General features: G+C 41.9%; 2 long non-coding RNA genes and 1 pseudogene across 4 annotated transcripts; 2 read left to right on the forward strand and 1 right to left on the reverse strand.

Annotated features, from left to right (window-relative positions):
* The window catches only part of LOC127922721 (WASH complex subunit 5-like), a 38,717-nt pseudogene extending 32,380 nt beyond the window's left edge, over positions 1–6,337 (reverse strand).
* Positions 6,338–7,930: 1,593 nt separating this feature from the next.
* On the forward strand, positions 7,931–8,860 carry LOC127922722 (uncharacterized). Its single transcript, XR_008112074.1, has 3 exons — positions 7,931–8,060; positions 8,361–8,559; positions 8,794–8,860. It is a non-coding gene; the product is annotated as an uncharacterized LOC127922722 (long non-coding RNA).
* Positions 8,861–13,431: 4,571 nt separating this feature from the next.
* LOC127922723 (uncharacterized) lies at positions 13,432–15,117 on the forward strand. Of its 3 annotated transcripts, XR_008112076.1 has the most exons (7): positions 13,432–13,513; positions 13,706–13,801; positions 13,846–13,893; positions 13,984–14,221; positions 14,501–14,546; positions 14,871–14,920; positions 15,024–15,117. It is a non-coding gene; the product is annotated as an uncharacterized LOC127922723 (long non-coding RNA). The 3 variants fall into 3 exon arrangements; XR_008112077.1 differs by lacking the exons at positions 14,871–14,920; positions 15,024–15,117 and adding an exon at positions 14,591–14,752 and having other exon boundaries at positions 13,846–13,941; positions 14,078–14,221; XR_008112075.1 differs by lacking the exons at positions 14,871–14,920; positions 15,024–15,117 and adding an exon at positions 14,591–14,752.
* Positions 15,118–21,487: the final 6,370 nt, after the last annotated feature.

Here is a 21,487-nt window from a genome sequence, read left to right on the forward strand (position 1 = left end):
ACCAATAATAATAACAATAATGATAATAATAATAACAATAATAACAACACCAATAATAATAACAACTCAGTTCTACCTGGTTATAGATGTCATCAGAGCGCAGCCTCCCGATCACCATGCTGATGAAGGTAGAACTGATAGGTACTCTCTGGAAGTAGCTCTCGGGGTAGTTAGCTGGCCGCTTGGCCCCTGATTGGCTGGAGTAGCCAGTACTCCGCAGCAGCTTACAGATGTCATCCAGGTTAGAGTCCGCTGAGGAGCGGGCAGCACTGGACACACAAACAGGACAACATGTATAGCTAGTAGCAAGCTCCAATCAAATGGTTGTTTTTCTTTCATTCAAATGATACATATTACTACAATACTGTAGTACTACTACAGTATGATAGATAGTACTACAGTATTATAGATAGTAGTATTATAGAGAGTATTACAGTATTATAGAGAGTATTACAGTATTATAGAGAGTATTACAGTATTATATATAGTATTATAGATATTATCATAGTATTATATATATTATCATAGTATTATAGATAGTATTACAGTATTATAGATAGTATTGTAGTATTACAGATAGTATTACTGACACCATTAAAGGGTCCCTGACAAAATAACAAAGAGGATTGATTCTTAAAAGGATTGTATAAAGGATGTAGAAGCCATTAGAGAGAGTATTATAGATACTATCATAGTATTATAGATACTATCACAGTATTATAGATACTATCATAGTATTATAGATACTATCATAGTATTATAGGATTGTATAAAGGATGTAGAAGCCATTTTAGAGAGTATTATAGATACTATCATAGTATTATAGATACTATCACAGTATTATAGATACTATCACAGTATTATAGATACTATCACAGTATTATAGATACTATCATAGTATTATAGATACTATCATAGTATTATAGATACTATCACAGTATTATAGATACTATCATAGTATTATAGATACTATCATAGTATTATAGGATTGTATAAAGGATGTAGAAGCCATTATAGAGAGTATTATAGATACTATCATAGTATTATAGATACTATCATAGTATTATAGATACTATCATAGTATTATAGGATTGTATAAAGGATGTAGAAGCATTTTCCCCCAAAAACAGCAGCAAAGGTCTCACCTGTATCTATAGTAGGACACCAGCATCCTCTCTCTGACCTCCCCCTCCATCTTCTGGTCAATAACCAACAGCATGACTCCATAGAGATACAGCGCCTCACACTGGTTACCAAGGAGACAAACAGCACATGGTAGGACTCTAACATACCTTCAGGACCTCACACTGGTTACCAAGGAGACAAACACATGGTAGGACTCTAACATACCTTCAGGACATACAGGACCTCACACTGGTTACCAAGGAGACAAACAGCACATGGTAGGACTCTAACATACCTTCAGGACCTCACACTGGTTACCAAGGAGACAAACAGCACATGGTAGGACTAACATACCTTCAGGACATACAGGACCTCACACTGGTTACCAAGGAGACAAACAGCACATGGTAGGACTCTAACATACCTTCAGGACCTCACACTGGTTACCAAGGAGACAAACAGCACATGGTAGGACTAACATACCTTCAGGACATACAGGACCTCACACTGGTTACCAAGGAGACAAACAGCACATGGTAGGACTCTCACATACCTTCAGGACATACAGGACCTCACACTGGTTACCAAGGAGACAAACAGCACATGGTAGGACTAACATACCTTCAGGACATACAGGACCTCACACTGGTTACCAAGGAGACAAACAGCACATGGTAGGACTCTAACATACCTTCAGGACCTCACACTGGTTACCAAGGAGACAAACAACACACTGTAGGACTCTAACATACCTTCAGGACCTCACACTGGTTACCAAGGAGACAAACAACACACTGTAGGACTCTAACATACCTTCAGGACCTCACACTGGTTACCAAGGAGACAAACAGCACATGGTAGGACTCTCACATACCTTCAGGTCCTCACACTGGTTACCAAGGAGACAAACAGCACATGGTAGGACTCTAACATACCTTCAGGAGCTCACACTGGTTACCAAGGAGACAAACAGCACATGGTAGGACTCTAACATACCTTCAGGAGCTCACACTGGTTACCAAGGAGACAAACAGCACACTGTAGGACTCTAACATACCTTCAGGACATCCAGGACCTCACACTGGTTACCAAGGAGACAAACAGCACATGGTAGGACTCTAACATACCTTCAGGACATACAGGACCTCACACTGGTTACCAAGGAGACAAACAGCACATGGTAGGACTCTAACATACCTTCAGGACATACAGGACCCCACACTGGTTACCAAGGAGACAAACAGCACACTGTAGGACTCTAACATACCAGGACATTGCCAAACATAAGGACGATTCTCCTAAATGTATAAAAGTTTATCTTAGAGCTACAAAGCTTCCAGGGAACACTCCCCCCTCCTGGTTACAGCGTTGGACACTTCCCCCCTGGTTACAGCGTTGGACACTCTTCCCCCGGTTACGGCGTTGGACTAGTAACAGAAAGGTTGCAAGATCGAATCTCCCGAACTGACGAGGTAAAAATCTGTCGTTCTGCCCCTGAACAAGGCAGTTAACCGTCATTGAAAACACTAATTTATTCTTAACTGACTTGACGAGTAAAATAAAAATTTAAATAAATGTTTTTTTTTACCAGGAGCTGTTTTCCATCCTCATTCAGCAGCACCGTCTCCAGGGTCTGTTGAATGTAAACTCCTTCATACAGATCATCCAGATACCTGGAGAGAAGAACATCTGATTAGATAAAGCATGGTGAGGAGACAGAGACAGAACAGCTGATTAGATAAAGCATGGTGAGGAGACAGAGACAGAACAGCTGATTAGATAAAGCATGGTGAGGAGACAGAGACAGAACAGCTGATTAGATAAAGCATGGTGAGGAGACAGAGACAGAACAGCTGATTAGATAAAGCATGGTGAGGAGACAGAGACAGCTGATTAGATAAAGCATGGTGAGGAGACAGAGACAGAGACAGCTGATTAGATAAAGCATGGTGAGGAGACAGAACAGCTGATTAGATAAAGCATGGTGAGGAGACAGAGACAGCTGATTAGATAAAGCATGGTGAGGAGACAGAGACAGAGACAGCTGATTAGATAAAGCATGGTGAGGAGACAGAACAGCTGATTAGATAAAGCATGGTGAGGAGACAGAACAGCTGATTAGATAAAGCATGGTGAGGAGACAGAGACAGCTGATTAGATAAAGCATGGTGAGGAGACAGAGACAGCTGATTAGATAAAGCATGGTGAGGAGACAGAGACAGAGACAGCTGATTAGATAAAGCATGGTGAGGAGACAGAACAGCTGATTAGATAAAGCATGGTGAGGAGACAGAACAGCTGATTAGATAAAGCATGGTGAGGAGACAGAACAGCTGATTAGATAAAGCATGGTGAGGAGACAGAGACAGAACAGCTGATTATATAAAGCATGGTGAGGAGACAGAGACAGCTGATTAGATAAAGCATGGTGAGGAGACAGAGACAGAGACAGCTGATTAGATAAAGCATGGTGAGGAGACAGAACAGCTGATTAGATAAAGCATGGTGAGGAGACAGAACAGCTGATTAGATAAAGCATGGTGAGGAGACAGAACAGCTGATTAGATAAAGCATGGTGAGGAGACAGAGACAGAACAGCTGATTAGATAAAGCATGGTGAGGAGACAGAACAGCTGATTAGATAAAGCATGGTGAGGAGACAGAACAGCTGATTAGATAAAGCATGGTGAGGAGACAGAACAGCTGATTAGATAAAGCATGGTGAGGAGACAGAGACAGCTGATTAGATAAAGCATGGTGAGGAGACAGAACAGCTGATTAGATAAAGCATGGTGAGGAGACAGAGACAGCTGATTAGATAAAGCATGGTGAGGAGACAGAGACAGAACAGCTGATTAGATAAAGCATGGTGAGGAAACAGAACAGCTGATTAGATAAAGCATGGTGAGGAGACAGAGACAGAGACAGAACAGCTGATTAGATAAAGCATGGTGAGGAGACAGAACAGCTGATTAGATAAAGCATGGTGAGGAGACAGAACAGCTGATTAGATAAAGCATGGTGAGGAGACAGAGACAGCTGATTAGATAAAGCATGGTGAGGAGACAGAACAGCTGATTAGATAAAGACAGAGAGACAGAACAGCTGATTAGATAAAGACAGAACAGCTGATTAGATAAAGACAGACAGACAGAACAGCTGATTAGATAAAGACAGAACAGCTGATTAGATAAAGACAGACAGAACAGCTGATTAGATAAAGACAGACAGACAGACAGGTAATTCTGTATGACCTGATTAGATCAACGATGTACTTGTGAACACTTTCAAACGCCAGGTAGAACCGTGAGAGTATCTCCAGGTTGTTCTCCCGGAACTCATCGTCCAGATCCTGCAGATCTGGTTTGGCTTCTAGCTTACTGTCGTAGTACTCTGGACCCTGGAAGGCAACGGGGAAAAAGGGTTACTCATGTATTATCCCTGTTCTTCTTCATCATCATCATCAACATTATCCCTGTTCTTCATCATCATCCCTGTTCTTCATCATCATCATCATCATAACACATACTAAATCATCTAGTTCATAACTTGGATGACTGTCGTAGTACTCTGGACCCTGGAAGGCAACAGGATTACTCATGGACATAATATTATCCCTGTTCTTCATCATCATCATCATCATCATCAACATTATCCCTGTTCTTCATCATCATCATCATCATTATTATCCCTGTTCTTCATCATCATCATCATCATCATTATTATCCCTGTTCTTCATCATCATCAACATTATCCCTGTTCTTCATCATCAACATTATCCCTGTTCTTCATCATCATCAACATTATCCCTGTTCATCATCATCATCAACATTATCCCTGTTCTTCATCATCATCAACATTATCCCTGTTCTTCATCATCATCATCATCATAACACATACTAACTCATCTAGTTCATAACTTGGATGACTGTCGTAGTACTCTGGACCCTGGAAGGCAACAGGAGAATATAAAGGGTTACTCATGTTTTATCCCTGTTCTTCATCATCATCATCAACATTATCCCTGTTCTTCATCATCATCATCATCATCAACATTATCCCTGTTATTCATCATCATCAACATTATCCCTGTTCTTCATCATCATCAACATTATCCCTGTTCATCATCATCATCATCATCAACATTATCCCTGTTCTTCATCATCATCATCATCACACATACTAAATCATCTAGTTCATAACTTGGATGACTGTCGTAGTACTCTGGACCCTGGAAGGCAACAGGAGAATATAAAAGGTTACTCATGTATTATCCCTGTTCTTCATCATCATCATCATCAACATTATCCCTCTTTTTCATCATCATCATCATCATCAACATTATGCCTCTTCATCATCATCATCATCATCAATATTATCCCTGTTCATCATCATCATCATCAATAGTATCCCTGTTCATCATCATCATCAATATTATCCCTGTTCTTCATCATCATCATCATCATCAATATTATCCCTGTTCTTCATCATCAATATTATCCCTGTTCTTCATCATCATCATCATCATCAATATTATCCCTGTTCTTCATCATCATCAACATTATCCCTGTTCTTCATCATCATCATCATGCCTGTGCCGTTCTGTACCATCTCTCATTCATATATCTTTATGTACATATTATTTATCCCTTTACACTTGTGTGTATAAGGTAGTTGTTGTGGAATTGTTAGTTAGATTACTTGTTGGTTATTACTGCGTTGTCGGAACTAGAAGCACAAGCATTTCGCTACACTCGCATTAACATCTGCTAACCATGTGTATGTGACAAATAACATTTGATTTGTACTTCATCATAATCATCATCATGCCATAACACATTCTAAACAATCTTGTTCATAGATGACAGGTAACAATCACATAACTGGAAAGACCTAACCATGACACTGGCGGTGTGCGTGTCCATTACCGAAGGAGGTGCACCTCAATGTCCTTTCACTGTGATCTCATATCACACTCATTGAACAAGACAACCCCCCCCTCCCCATCTCACCTTGAAGTAGCTGAAGTCACAGATGATGTCTCCGTATTTCTGCTGGTCGCTTTTGTCTTTGAGTCTGAAGACAGCAGGGATGAACTCCGAGAGGCGGAGGAGCTCGGCGATGATAGCGTTTCCCGGGACACGATCCTCAGCACCGCCTGACCACACAGGTTGTTTTCCGCCAGGAAATCCACCATGGCGACGGTCTCAGGTCGACAAGGCACCTCTGCAATTCGGGCTCTGGCCCACTTCTACTCTAGTATTGTGTACAAAAAAAAAAAAAAGATGAGACACAGCTGCCACAGGTTAAACCAGGGACTAAAACTGCATCTCTAAATAGTATTCATGTGTATAATGTTAACGAGTTCAGATAGCTACATGAAATAATTGTATATGTAGTTATCACCAGCAGGCTAGTTTGAAGCGAGTGGCCGGAAAGATATTTTGCAACAAGCGGTGAATTCTATCGAACCGAGCGATGACTAGTTTTCAACTTTCTAAATGTTTTACATGCATCATTTCCATTTCACAACCGTACTCACCTTAAGGTATACACCTATAGGATCGTGTAGTTGCTCGCAAAATGTTGACCGTTTCAAGTTTTTACAATTCAATTCCTGTTTATCATCACATGACAAACCACATGATTCATCTTCCCTGCAGAGTGTTTGTGGACCACTAGGTGGCGACGAAGTCAAGACTAAGAGCAGGGGGCTTTTCTTCTTCGTGTGAATTTTCTGCCGCTTCTTCTTCTTCGTTGCTATTATGGCGGTCCGCAAACAAATATTATAGGTGCATGTCGCCACCTACTGTATTGGCTGTGTATCAGCCTACTATTCTGTGGTATGAATTCATTACCTTTTGAAAAAATTGGCCTACTAACTAACCCTACACCCATTAAAACCTCACCAATATGCACTATCTAACCCTGTACCTATACACTATCTAACTGTGTACCTATACACTATCTAACCCTCTACCTATACACTATCTAACCCTGCACCTATACACTATCTATTATCTAACCCTGTACCTGTACACCCTCCCACTACTTCGTCCCTCGACATCAGCCTGGGAGGATGTTACCTCTCTTCTCTAAACTCCTTGCAGATCTTCTACACTAAAATCTCTCTGCTGCTGCAACTACCTCATATATCTTCTTTGATTTCTGCTCCATCAGTGCAGTACAGTCGATTACCATGGCTACAAACGCAAGAAATCTAACCTTACTTCTGGCCTACTCAGTGGGGGTGCTTCCAGTTGAATCACTCACCCTTGGGCTATCCGCTACTTTCTTCACTCCCTGCATAGGAAACGTTCTACCCCACGTGAACTCTCTCTCTCTCTCTCTCTCTCTCTCTCTCTCTCTCTCTCTCTCTCTCTCTCTCTCTCTCTCTCTCTCTCTCTCTCTCTCTCTCTCTCTCTCTCTCTCTCTCTCTCTCTCTCTCTCTCTCTCTCTCTCTCTCTCTCTCTCTCTCTCTCTCTCTCTCTCTCTCTCTCTCTCTCTCTCTCTCTCTCTCTCTCTCTCTCTCTCTCTCTCTCTCTCTCTCTCTCTTTCTCTCTCTCTCTCTCTCTCTCTCTCTGTGTCTCTTTCTCTCTGTGTCTCCGTGTCTCTCTCTCTCTCTCTCTCTCTCTCTCTCTCTGTCTCTCTCTCTCTCTCTCTCTCTCTCTCTCTCTCTCTCTCTCTCTCTCTCTCTCTCTCTCTCTCTCTCTCTCTCTCTCTCTCTCTCTCTCTCTCTCTCTCTCTCTCTCTCTCTCTGCACTTTGTATCCCCAGCTGCATTGGCAACCCCACAGTGCGTTCTCTATCCCAGCTTTACACTCCTATCCTGCACAGTTCTCTCACATCTTGGGATCTCCCTTCTTCACACTGCTACAACACCTCTGAATCCTTGGCACCTAAAGCACCTTAACGGGTGTTAGCTTGGTGGCTAAGGTTAGATAAGCTAGGGGATTAGGGGTTAAGGTTAGATAAGCTAGGGGATTAGGGGTTCAGGTTAGATAAGCTAGGGGATTAGGGGTTCAGGTTAGATAAGCTAGGGGATTAGGGGTTCAGGTTAGATAAGCTAGGGGATTAGGGGTTCAGGTTAGATAAGCTAGGGGATTAGGGGTTCAGGTTAGATAAGCTAGGGGATTAGGGGTTCAGGTTAGATAAGCTAGGGGATTAGGGGTTCAGGTTAGATAAGCTAGGGGATTAGGGGTTCAGGTTAGATAAGCTAGGGGATTAGGGGTTCAGGTTAGATAAGCTAGGGGATTAGGGGTTCAGGTTAGATTGTTGTGGCTGCTTCACATGATGTATTGTTGTCACTACCTTGCCCTTTGTGCTGCTGTCTGGGCCCAATAATGTTTGTACCATGTTTTGTGCTGCTACCATGTTGTGTTGCTACCATGTTGTTGTCATGTTGTATTGCTACCATGCTATGTTGTTGTCTTAGGTCTCTCTTTATGTAGTGTTGTGTTGCTACCATGTTGTTGTCATGTTGTATTGCTACCATGCTATGTTGTTGTCTTAGGTCTCTCTTTATGTAGTGTTGTGTTGCTACCATGTTGTTGTCATGTTGTATTGCTACCATGCTATGTTGTTGTCTTAGGTCTCTCTTTATGTAGTGTTGTGTTGCTACCATGTTGTTGTCATGTTGTATTGCTACCATGCTATGTTGTTGTCTTAGGTCTCTCTTTGTGTAGTGTTGTGGTGTCTCTCTTTATGTAGTGTTGTATTGCTACCATGTTGTGTTGCTACCATGTTGTTGCCATGTTGTATTGCTACCATGTTGTTGTCTTAGGTCTCTCTTTATGTGGTGTTGTGTTGCTACCCTGTTGTATTGCTACCATGCTATGTTGTTGTCTTAGGTCTCTCTTGTCGTGATGTGTTTTGTCCTATTTTGTTTTTTAAATGTATCCTACGTTCCCGCAGGAGGCCTTTTGGTAAGAATTTGTTCTTAACTGACATGCCTAGTTAAATAAAGATTAAAATTAAAATAAAGGGTTAAGGTTAGGAGTTAGTTTAAAGGGTTAAGGTTAGGGGTTAGTTTAAAGGGTTGAGGTTAGGGGTTAGTTTAAAGGGTTGAGGTTAGGGGTTAGTTTAAAGGGTTACGGTTTGAGTTAGTTTAAAGGGTTAAGGTTAGGAGTTAGTTTATAGGGTTAAGGTTAGGAGTTAGTTTATAGGGTTAAGGTTAGGAGTTAGTTTAAAGGGTTAAGGTTAGGAGCTTGTTTAAAGAGTTAAGGTTAGGAGTTAGTTTAAAGGGTTAAGGTTAGGGTTTAGTTTAAAGGGTTAGGAGTTAGTTTAAAGGGTTAAGGTTAGGAGTTAGTTTAAAGGGTTAAGGTTAGTTTAAAGGGTTAAGGTTAGGAGTTAGTTTAAAGGGTTAAGGTTAGTTTAAAGGGTTAAGGTTAGGAGTTAGTTTAAAGGGTTAAGGTTAGGGGTTAGTTTAAAGGGTTAAGGTTAGGGGTTAGTTTAAAGGGTTAAGGATAGGAGTGTAACGAGTTGCCTCCTCTTCTTCCGAAGAAGAGAGGCGAAACGGATCAGAGGACCAATACGCGGCGTGGTAATTTTCCATGGTACTTTTTAATGATATAAGGTACACATGAACAAACTAACAAAACAAGAAAATGTGAAAACTCAAATTACAGTCCTATCTGGTGCATACACAGAGACAGGAAACAATCACCCACAAACACACAGTGAAACCCACGCCACCTAAGTATGATTCTCAATCAGAGACAACTACTGACACCTGCCTCTGATTGAGAACCATACTAGGCCGAAACATAGAAATTCCCAAAACCTAGACAAACAAACATAGACTGCCCACCCAACTCACGCCCTGACCATACTAACTAAACACAAAACACAGAAAATAAAGGTCAGAACGTGACAGTACCCCCAAAGGTGCGGACTCCCGGCCGCAAAACCTTGACCTATAGGGGAGGGTCTGGGTGGGCGTCTGTCCGCGGTGGCGGTTCTGGCGCGGGACGCGGACCCCACTTCACCCTTGTCTTTGTCCGCCTCATTTTCCGCCTCCGTGGCTTTCTCACCATGGCAACCCCTCTCAATGACCCCACTGGACAGAGGGGCAGCTCGGGACAGAGGGGCAGGGGCTCTGGACAGAGGGACAGGGGCTCTGGACAGAGGGACAGGGGCTCTGGACAGAGGGACAGGGGCTCTGGCGCCTCTGGGCTGAGGGGCTCTGGCGCCTCTGGGCTGAGGGGCTCTGGCGCCTCTGGGCTGAGGGGCTCTGGCGCCTCTGGGCTGAGGGGCTCTGGCGCCTCTGGGCTGAGGGGCTCTGGCGCCTCTGGGCTGAGGGGCTCCGGCAGCGGCGCCGGACAGGCGGGACGCTCCGGCAGCGGCGCCGGACAGGCGGGACGCTCCGGCAGCAGCGCCGGACAGGCGGGAGGCTCCGGCAGCGGCGCCGGACAGGCGGGAGGCTCCGGCAGCGGCGCCGGACAGGCGGGAGGCTCCGGCAGCGGCGCCGGACAGGCGGGAGGCTCCGGCAGCGGCGCCGGACAGGCGGGAGGCTCCGGCAGCGGCGGACAGGCGGGAGGCTCCGGACAGGCGGGAGGCTCCGGCAGCGGCGCCGGACAGGCGGGAGGCTCCGGCAGCGGCGCCGGACAGGCGGGAGGCTCCGGCAGCGGCGCCGGACAGGCGGGAGGCTCCGGCAGCGGCGCCGGACAGGCGGGATGCTCCGGCAGCGGCGCCGGACAGGCGGGAGGCTCCGGCAGCAGCGCCGGACAGGCGGGAGGCTCCGGCAGCGGCGCCGGACAGGCGGGAGCACCTGCAGAGAGGAGACAGAGAGACAGCCTGGTGCGTGGAGCTGCTACAGGAGGCAGCGGCGCCGGACAGGCGGGACGCTCCAGCAGCGGCGCCGGACAGGCGGGAGGCTCCGGCAGCGGCGCCGGACAGGCGGGAGGCTCCGGCAGTGGCGCCGGACAGGCGGGAGGCTCCGGCAGTGGCGCCGGACAGGCGGGAGGCTCCGGCAGCGGCGCCGGACAGGCGGGAGGCTCCGGACAGGCGGGAGGCTCCGGCAGCGGCGCCGGACAGGCGGGAGGCTCCGGCAGCAGCGCCGGACAGGCGGGAGGCTCCGGCAGCGGCGCCGGACAGGCGAGAGGCTCCGGCAGCGGCGCCGGACAGGCGGGAGCACCTGCAGGGAGGAGACTGAGAGACAGCCTGGTGCGTGGGGCTGCCACAGGAACTACCAGGCTGGGGAGACTTTCAGGAGGCTTGGTGTTAGGAGGAGCCTGAAAGACCGGGCTGTGGGGAGCACTGGAGCTCTGGTGCGCAACCTTGGCACCACTTCCCCAGGCTGGACAACTACTCGAGCCCGGACCCTCAAAAGTGCAGGCACAGGTTGAACCGGGCTGTGGGTAAGCACGGGAGATCTAGTGCTTACTACACGCACCTCTCCCCTAGGCTCCACTCCCACAGTTGCCCGGTACGAGCGGAGCGCAGGCAGAGGACGCACTGCACCCTCCCAGCGCCCGGAGACACAGCACGCAGAGCCGGCGCAGGATAACCTGGACCCAGACTGCGTACCGGCGACCAGACCCGCTGAGCAGGCACCATACGCCCTGGCTCAATGCCCACACTCGCATGGCACTCTCGGGGGGCTGCCCTATAGCGCACCGGGCTATGGACACGCACTGGCGACACCGTGCGCTCAACCGCATAACACGGTGCCTGACCAGTAATGCGCTGCTCATAATAAGCACGAGGAGTGAGCTCAGGTCTGCTACCTGGCTTAGTACCACCCCTCGTGTGCCCCCCCCCAAAAAAAATTTGGGGCTGCCTCTCGTACCTGTCGCACTGCCGTGCTGGCTCCTCATATTGCCGCCGATCAGCTTTCGCTGCCTCCAGCTCTGCTTTGGGGCTGCGATTTTCCCCAGCCCGTGCCCAGGGTCCCTCTTCGTTCCATATCTGCTCCCATGTCCAGGAGTCCTGTGATGGTGGCCTCTGTTGTTGATGCTGCTGCTGCTGTCGTCGCTGTCCTTTACCACGCCGCTTGGTCCGATTGTGGTGGGTGATTCTGTAACGAGTTGCCTCCTCTTCTTCCGAAGAAGAGAGGCGAAACGGATCAGAGGACCAATACGCGGCGTGGTAATTTTCCATGGTACTTTTTAATGATATAAGGTACACATGAACAAACTAACAAAACAAGAAAATGTGAAAACTCAAATTACAGTCCTATCTGGTGCATACACAGAGACAGGAAACAATCACCCACAAACACACAGTGAAACCCACGCCACCTAAGTATGATTCTCAATCAGAGACAACTACTGACACCTGCCTCTGATTGAGAACCATACTAGGCCGAAACATAGAAATTCCCAAAACCTAGACAAACAAACATAGACTGCCCACCCAACTCACGCCCTGACCATACTAACTAAACACAAAACACAGAAAATAAAGGTCAGAACGTGACAAGGAGTTAGTTTAAAGGGTTAAGGTTAGGGGTTAGTTTAAAGGGTTAAGGTTAGGGGTTAGTTTAAAGGGTTAAGGTTAGGAGTTAGTTTAAAGGGTTAAGGTTAGGAGTTAGTTTAAAGGGTTAAGGTTAGTTTAAAGGGTTAAGGTTAGGGGTTAGTTTAAAGGGTTAAGGTTAGGGGTTAGTTTAAAGGGTTAAGGTTAGGGGTTAGTTTAAAGGGTTAAGGTTAGGGCTTAGTTTAAAGGGTTAAGGTTAGGGGTTAGTTTAAAGGGTTAAGGTTAGGAGTTAGTTTAAAGGGTTAAGGTTAGGAGTTAGTTTAAAGGGTTAAGGTTAGGGGTAAGTTTAAAAGGTTAAGGTTAGAGTTAGGGTTAGCTAACATGCTAAGTAGTTGCAAAGAAGCTAAAAAGTAGTAAGTAGTTGCAAAGTTGCTAATTAGCTTAATGCTAAAGTTGTCTGTGATGAGATTTGAACACCTAAAGCGCCCTGATCCGAGTAGTGATGTAAATGTAGTGATGGGATTTCGGGGCGGCAGGGTAGTCTAGTTGTTAGAGCGTTGGACAAGTAACCGAAAGGTTGCAAATCCCCAAGGTACAAACCCCTGAACAGGCAGTTACTGTCCCGAGGCCGTCATTGAAAATAATAATTTGTTCTTAACTACCTTGCCTGGTTAAATAACATTTAAAAATTACATCTCTTTTTACAGGTCTGAATGGGTCTGAATTGATAACTGCTATAGTCTACCACCGTCGCCCGTTCTCTCTTCTCTCAAACTCTTTGTGAGTCCTATTAGCTGCTCTATATAACATGCAGGGGGGGACATGGGATTCATTACTAATTTAACACGAGGCCATTCCAGGGTCACATGCTCTGTGTAACCAACACACACACACAGTGAAATGGCAGAGAGAGAGAGAGGGAGAAACAACAGGTGTAGACTAACAGTGAAATGGCAGGGAGAGAGAAACAACAGGTGTAGACTAACAGTGAAATGGCAGAGAGAGAGAGAGAGAAACAACAGGTGTAGACTAACAGTGAAATGGCAGGGAGAGAGAGAGAGAAACAACAGGTGTAGACTAACAGTGAAATGGCAGGGAGAGAGAGAGAGAAACAACAGGTGTAGACTAACAGTGAAATGGCAGGGAGAGAGAGAGAGAAACAACAGGTGTAGACTAACAGTGAAATGGCAGGGAGAGAGAGAGAGAAACAACAGGTGTAGACTAACAGTGAAATGGCAGAGAGAGAGAGAGAGAAACAACAGGTGTAGACTAACAGTGAAATGGCAGAGAGAGAGAGAAACAACAGGTGTAGACTAACAGTGAAATGGCAGGGAGAGAGAGAGAGAAACAACAGGTGTAGACTAACAGTGAAATGGCAGAGAGAGAGAGAGAGAAACAACAGGTGTAGACTAACAGTGAAATGGCAGAGAGAGAGAAACAACAGGTGTAGACTAACAGTGAAATGGCAGAGAGAGAGAGAGAGAAACAACAGGTGTAGACTAACAGTGAAATGGCAGGGAGAGAGAGAGAAACAACAGGTGTAGACTAACAGTGAAATGGCAGGGAGAGAGAGAGAGAAACAACAGGTGTAGACTAACAGTGAAATGGCAGGGAGAGAGAGAGAGAAACAACAGGTGTAGACTAACAGTGAAATGGCAGAGAGAGAGAGAGAGAAACAACAGGTGTAGACTAACAGTGAAATGGCAGAGAGAGAGAGAGAAAACAACAGGTGTAGACTAACAGTGAAATGGCAGGGAGAGAGAGAAACAACAGGTGTAGACTAACAGTGAAATGGCAGGGAGAGAGAGAGAGAAACAACAGGTGTAGACTAACAGTGAAATGGCAGGGAGAGAGAGAAACAACAGGTGTAGACTAACAGTGAAATGGCAGAGAGAGAGAGAGAGAGAGAAACAACAGGTGTAGACTAACAGTGAAATGGCAGGGAGAGAGAGAAACAACAGGTGTAGACTAACAGTGAAATGGCAGGGAGAGAGAGAGAAACAACAGGTGTAGACTAACAGTGAAATGGCAGGGAGAGAGAGAAACAACAGGTGTAGACTAACAGTGAAATGGCAGAGAGAGAGAGAGAGAGAAACAACAGGTGTAGACTAACAGTGAAATGGCAGAGAGAGAGAGAGAAACAACAGGTGTAGACTAACAGTGAAATGGCAGGGAGAGAGAGAGAGAAACAACAGGTGTAGACTAACAGTGAAATGGCAGGGAGAGAGAGAAACAACAGGTGTAGACTAACAGTGAAATGGCAGGGAGAGAGAGAGAGAAACAACAGGTGTAGACTAACAGTGAAATGGCAGGGAGAGAGAGAAACAACAGGTGTAGACTAACAGTGAAATGGCAGAGAGAGAGAGAGGGAGAAACAACAGGTGTAGACTAACAGTGAAGTGGCAGAGAGAGAGAGAGGAGAAACAACAGATGTAGACTAACAGTGAAATGGCAGAGAGAGAGAGAGAGAGAGAGAAACAACAGGTGTAGACTAACAGTGAAATGGCAGAGAGAGAGAAACAACAGGTGTAGACTAACAGTGAAATGGCAGAGAGAGAGAGAGAGAAACAACATGTGTAGACTAACAGTGAAATGGCAGAGAGAGAGAGAAACAACAGGTGTAGACTAACAGTGAAATGGCAGAGAGAGAGAAACAACAGGTGTAGACTAACAGTGAAATGGCAGAGAGAGAAACAACAGGTGTAGACTAACAGCAACTGGATAGATAATAGAAGACGTTAAACAGCAACTGGATAGATAATAGACATTAAACAGCAACTGGATAGATAATAGATATTAAACAGCAACTGGATAGATAATAGATAGATAATAGACATTAAACAGCAACTGGATAGATAATAGACATTAAACAGCAACTGGATAGATAATAGACATTAAATAGCAACTGGATAGATAATAGACATTAAACAGCAACTGGATAGATAATAGATAGATAATAGACATTAAACAGCAACTGGATAGATAATAGACATTAAACAGCAGCTGGATAGATAATAGACATTAAACAGCATCTGGATAGATAATAGACATTAAACAGCAGCTGGATAGATAATAGACATTAAACAGCAACTGGATAGATAATAGACATTAAACAGCAACTGGATAGATAATAGACGTTAAACAGCAACTGGATAGATAATAGACATTAAACAGCAACTGGATAGATAATAGATAGATAATAGACATTAACACAGCAACTGGATAGATAATATATAGATAATAGACATTAAACAGCAACTGGATAGATAATAGACATTAAACAGCAACTGGATAGATAATAGATAGATAATAGACATTAAACAGCAACTGGATAGATAATAGATAGATAATAGACATTAAACAGCAACTGGGTAGATAATAGATAGATAATAGACATTAAACAGCAACTGGATAGATAATAGACATTAAACAGCAACTGGATAGATAATAGACGTTAAACAGCAACTGGATAGATAATAGATAGATAATAGACATTAAACAGCAACTGGATAGATAATAGATAGATAATAGACATTAAACAGCAACTGGGTAGATAATAGATAGATAATAGACATTAAACAGCAACTGGATAGATAATAGACGTTAAACAGCAACTGGATAGATAATAGACATTAAACAGCATCTGGATAGATAATAGACATTAAACAGCAACTGGATAGATAATAGATAGATAATAGACATTAAACAGCAACTGGATAGATAATAGATAGATAATAGACATTAAACAGCAACTGGGTAGATAATAGATAGATAATAGACATTAAACAGCAACTGGATAGATAATAGACGTTAAACAGCAACTGGATAGATAATAGACATTAAACAGCATCTGGATAGATAATAGACATTAAACAGCAACTGGATAGATAATAGACATTAAACAGCAACTGGATAGATAATAGATAGATAATAGACATTAAACAGCAACTGGATAGATAATAGATAGATAATAGACATTAAACAGCAACTGGATAGATAATAGACATTAAACAGCAACTGGATAGATAATAGACATTAAACAGCAACTGGATAGATAATAGATAGATAATAGACATTAAACAGCAACTGGATAGATAATAGACATTAAACAGCAACTGGATAGATAATAGACATTAAACAGCAACTGGATAGATAATAGATAGATAATAGACATTAAACAGCAACTGGATAGATAATAGACATTAAACAGCAACTGGATAGATAATAGACATTAAACAGCAACTGGATAGATAATAGACATTAAACAGCATCTGGATAGATAATAGACATTAAACAGCATCTGGATAGATAATAGACATTAAACAGCAACTGGATAGATAATAGATAGATAATAGACATTAAACAGCAACTGGATAGATAATAGACATTAAACAGCAGCTGGATAGATAATAGACATTAAACAGCATCTGGATAGATAATAGACATTAAACAGCATCTGGATAGATAATAGACATTAAACAGCATCTGGATAGATAATAGACATTAAACAGCAACTGGATAGATAATAGACATTAAACAGCATCTGGATAGATAATAGACATTAAACAGCATCTGGATAGATAATAGACATTAAACAGCAACTGGATAGATAATAGACATTAAACAGCAACTGGATAGATAATAGACATTAAACAGCAACTGGATAGATAATAGACGTTAAACAGCAACTGGATAGATAATAGACATTAAACAGCAACTGGATAGATAATAGATAGATAATAGACATTAAACAGCAACTGGATAGATAATAGACATTAAACAGCAACTGGATAGATAATAGACATTAAACAGCAACTGGATAGATAATAGACATTAAACAGCAACTGGATAGATAATAGACATTAAACAGCAACTGGATAGATAATAGACATTAAACAGCAACTGGATAGATAATAGACATTAAACAGCAACTGGATAGATAATAGATAGATAATAGACATTAAACAGCAACTGGATAGATAATAGACATTAAACAGCAGCTGGATAGATAATAGACATTAAACAGCATCTGGATAGATAATAGACATTAAACAGCATCTGGATAGATAATAGACATTAAACAGCATCTGGATAGATAATAGACATTAAACAGCAACTGGATAGATAATAGACATTAAACAGCAACTGGATAGATAATAGACATTAAACAGCAACTGGATAGATAATAGATAGATAATAGACATTAAACAGCATCTGGATAGATAATAGACATTAAACAGCAACTGGATAGATAATAGACATTAAACAGCAACTGGATAGATAATAGACATTAAACAGCAACTGGATAGATAATAGATAGATAATAGACATTAAACAGCAACTGGATAGATAATAGACATTAAACAGCAACTGGATAGATAATAGACATTAAACAGCAACTGGATAGATAATAGACATTAAACAGCAACTGGATAGATAATAGACATTAAACAGCAACTGGATAGATAATAGACATTAAACAGCAACTGGATAGATAATAGATAGATAATAGACATTAAACAGCATCTGGATAGATAATAGACATTAAACAGCAACTGGATAGATAATAGACATTAAACAGCAACTGGATAGATAATAGACATTAAACAGCAACTGGATAGATAATAGACATTAAACAGCAACTGGATAGATAATAGATAGATAATAGACATTAAACAGCAACTGGATAGATAATAGACATTAAACAGCAACTGGATAGATAATAGATAGATAATAGACATTAAACAGCAACTGGATAGATAATAGACATTAAACAGCAGCTGGATAGATAATAGACATTAAACAGCATCTGGATAGATAATAGACATTAAACAGCATCTGGATAGATAATAGACATTAAACAGCATCTGGATAGATAATAGACATTAAACAGCAACTGGATAGATAATAGACATTAAACAGCATCTGGATAGATAATAGACATTAAACAGCATCTGGATAGATAATAGACATTAAACAGCAACTGGATAGATAATAGACATTAAACAGCAACTGGATAGATAATAGACATTAAACAGCAACTGGATAGATAATAGACATTAAACAGCAACTGGATAGATAATAGACATTAAACAACTATAACAAATCTATTTCCATGGTGGGAGCTCTCTCTCACGCTGATCTGTTCAGGCGAGGTGATTACAGACATTCATTGGGGTTGTCTTTTAGCTTAGCTGTGATTGATTTACCAAGCACTTTGGTACAGAGGAAGGGTCTCTCTCTCTGTCTCTGTCTGTCTGTCTGTCTGTCTGTCTGTCTGTCTGTCTGTCTGTCTGTCTGTCTCTCTCTCTCTCTCTCTCTCTCTCTCTCTCTCTCTGCCTCTCTCTCTCTCTGCCTCTCTCTGTCTCTCTCTCTCTCTCTCTCTCTCTCTCTCTCTCTCTCTCTCTCTCTCTCTCTCTCTCTGCCTTGATTTCTTACTCTCGCTTGCACTTTATTTTTCAAGGAACTGTGTCAGCTTGAATTAAGGTCCCCTAATTAGACTTCATGTATGAGCTGCATTTGATTGATAATACTGTATGTAATAGCATTGTTTGGTTGTTAGGCCCATGCTGTGTTACAGATACTGAGACATACATTCACGGCTGTGGCTGTTTCACTGCAGTAGGCATTACCCTGTATTCATTACTCTGTAATCATTACCCTGTATTCATTACTCTGTATTCATTACCCTGTATTCATTACTCTGTATTCATTACCCTGTATTCATTACTCTGTATTCATTACCCTGTATTCATTACCCTGTATTCATTACTCTGTATTCATTACCCTGTATTCATTACTCTGTATTCATTACCCTGTATTCATTACTCTGTATTCATTACCCTGTATTCATTACTCTGTATTCATTACCCTGTATTCATTACTCTGTATTCATTACCCTGTATTCATTACTCTGTATTCATTACCCTGTATTCATTACCCTGTAATCATTACTCTGTATTCATTACCCTGTATTCATTACTCTGTATTCATTACTCTGTATTCATTACCCTGTATTCATTACTCTGTATTCATTACCCTGTATTCATTACTCTGTATTCATTACCCTGTAATCATTACTCTGTATTCATTACCCTGTAATCATTACTCTGTATTCATTATCCTGTATTCATTACTCTGTATTCATTACTCTGTATTCATTACCCTGTATTCATTATCCTGTATTCATTACTCTGTATTCATTACTCTGTATTCATTACCCTGTATTCATTACTCTGTATTCATTACTCTGTATTCATTACCCTGTATTCATTACCCTGTATTCATTACTCTGTATTCATTACCCTGTATTCATTATCCTGTATTCATTACCCTGTATTCATTACTCTGTATTCATTACCCTGTATTCATTATCCTGTATTCATTACTCTGTATTCATTACTCTGTATTCATTACCCTCCATTCATTATGCTCTATTCATCACCCTGTATTAATTACTCTGTATTAGTTACTGTATTAATTACTCTGTATTAATTACTCTGTATTCATTACTCTGTATTCATTACCCTGTAATCATTACTCTGTATCCATTACCCTGTATTCATTACCCTCCATTCATTACGCTCTATTCATTACCCTGTATTCATTACTCTGTATTCATTACCCTGTATTCATTACTCTGTATTCATTACTCTGTATTCATTACCCTGTATTCATTATCCTGTATTCATTACTCTGTATTCATGACCCTGTATTCATTACCCTGTATTCATTACTCTGTATTCATTACCCTGTATTCATTACCCTGTATTAGTTACTGTCTTCATTACCCTGTATGCATTACTCTGTATTCATTACCCTGTATTCATTATCCTGTATTCATTACTCTGTATTCATTACTCTGTATTCATTACCCTGTACTCATTACTCTGTATTCATTACCCTGTATTCATTACCCTGTATTCATTACCCTCCATTCATTACGCTCTATTCATTACCCTGTATTCATTACTCTGTAATCGTTACCCTGTAATCATTACTCTGTATTCATTACTCTGTATTTATTACCCTGTATTCATTACCCTGTATTCATTACTCTGTATTCATTACTCTGTATTCATTACCCTGTATTCATTACTCTGTATTCATTACTCTGTATTCATTGCCCTGTATTAGTTACTCTGTATTCGTTACTGTATTAATTACTCTGTATTAATTACCCTGTATTCATTACCCTGTATTAGTTACTCTGTATTCATTACCCTGTATTCATGACCCTGTATTCATTACTCTGTATTCATGACCCTGTATTCATTACCCTGTATTCATTACCCTGTATTCATGACCCTGTATTCATTACTCTGTATTCATTACCCTGTATTCATTACCCTCCATTCATTATGCTCTATTCATTACCCTGTATTAATTACTCTGTATTAGTTACTGTATTAATTACTCTGTATTAATTACTCTGTATTCATTACCCTGTATTAGTTACTCTATATTCATTACTCTGTATTCATTGCCCTGTATTAGTTACTCTGTATTCGTTACTGTATTAATTACTCTGTATTAATTACCCTGTATTCATTACCCTGTATTAGTTACTCTGTATTCATTACTCTGTAATCAGTACCCTGTATTCAGTACCCTGTATTCATTACCCTGTATTCATGACCCTGTATTCATTACTCTGTATTCATTACCCTGTATTCATTACCCTGTATTCATTACCCTGTATTCATGACCCTGTATTCATTACTCTGTATTCATTACCCTGTATTCATTACCCTCCATTCATTATGCTCTATTCATTACCCTGTATTAATTACTCTGTATTAGTTACTGTATTAATTACTCTGTATTAGTTACTGTATTAATTACTCTGTATTCATTACCCTGTATTAGTTACTCTGTATTCATTACTCTGTAATCAGTACCCTGTATTCATTACCCTGTATTCATTACCCTGTATTCATTACTCTGTA

This window comes from Oncorhynchus keta, unplaced genomic scaffold (assembly GCF_023373465.1).
Source record: "Oncorhynchus keta strain PuntledgeMale-10-30-2019 unplaced genomic scaffold, Oket_V2 Un_contig_26810_pilon_pilon, whole genome shotgun sequence".
Taxonomy (NCBI): Eukaryota; Metazoa; Chordata; class Actinopteri; order Salmoniformes; family Salmonidae; genus Oncorhynchus; species Oncorhynchus keta.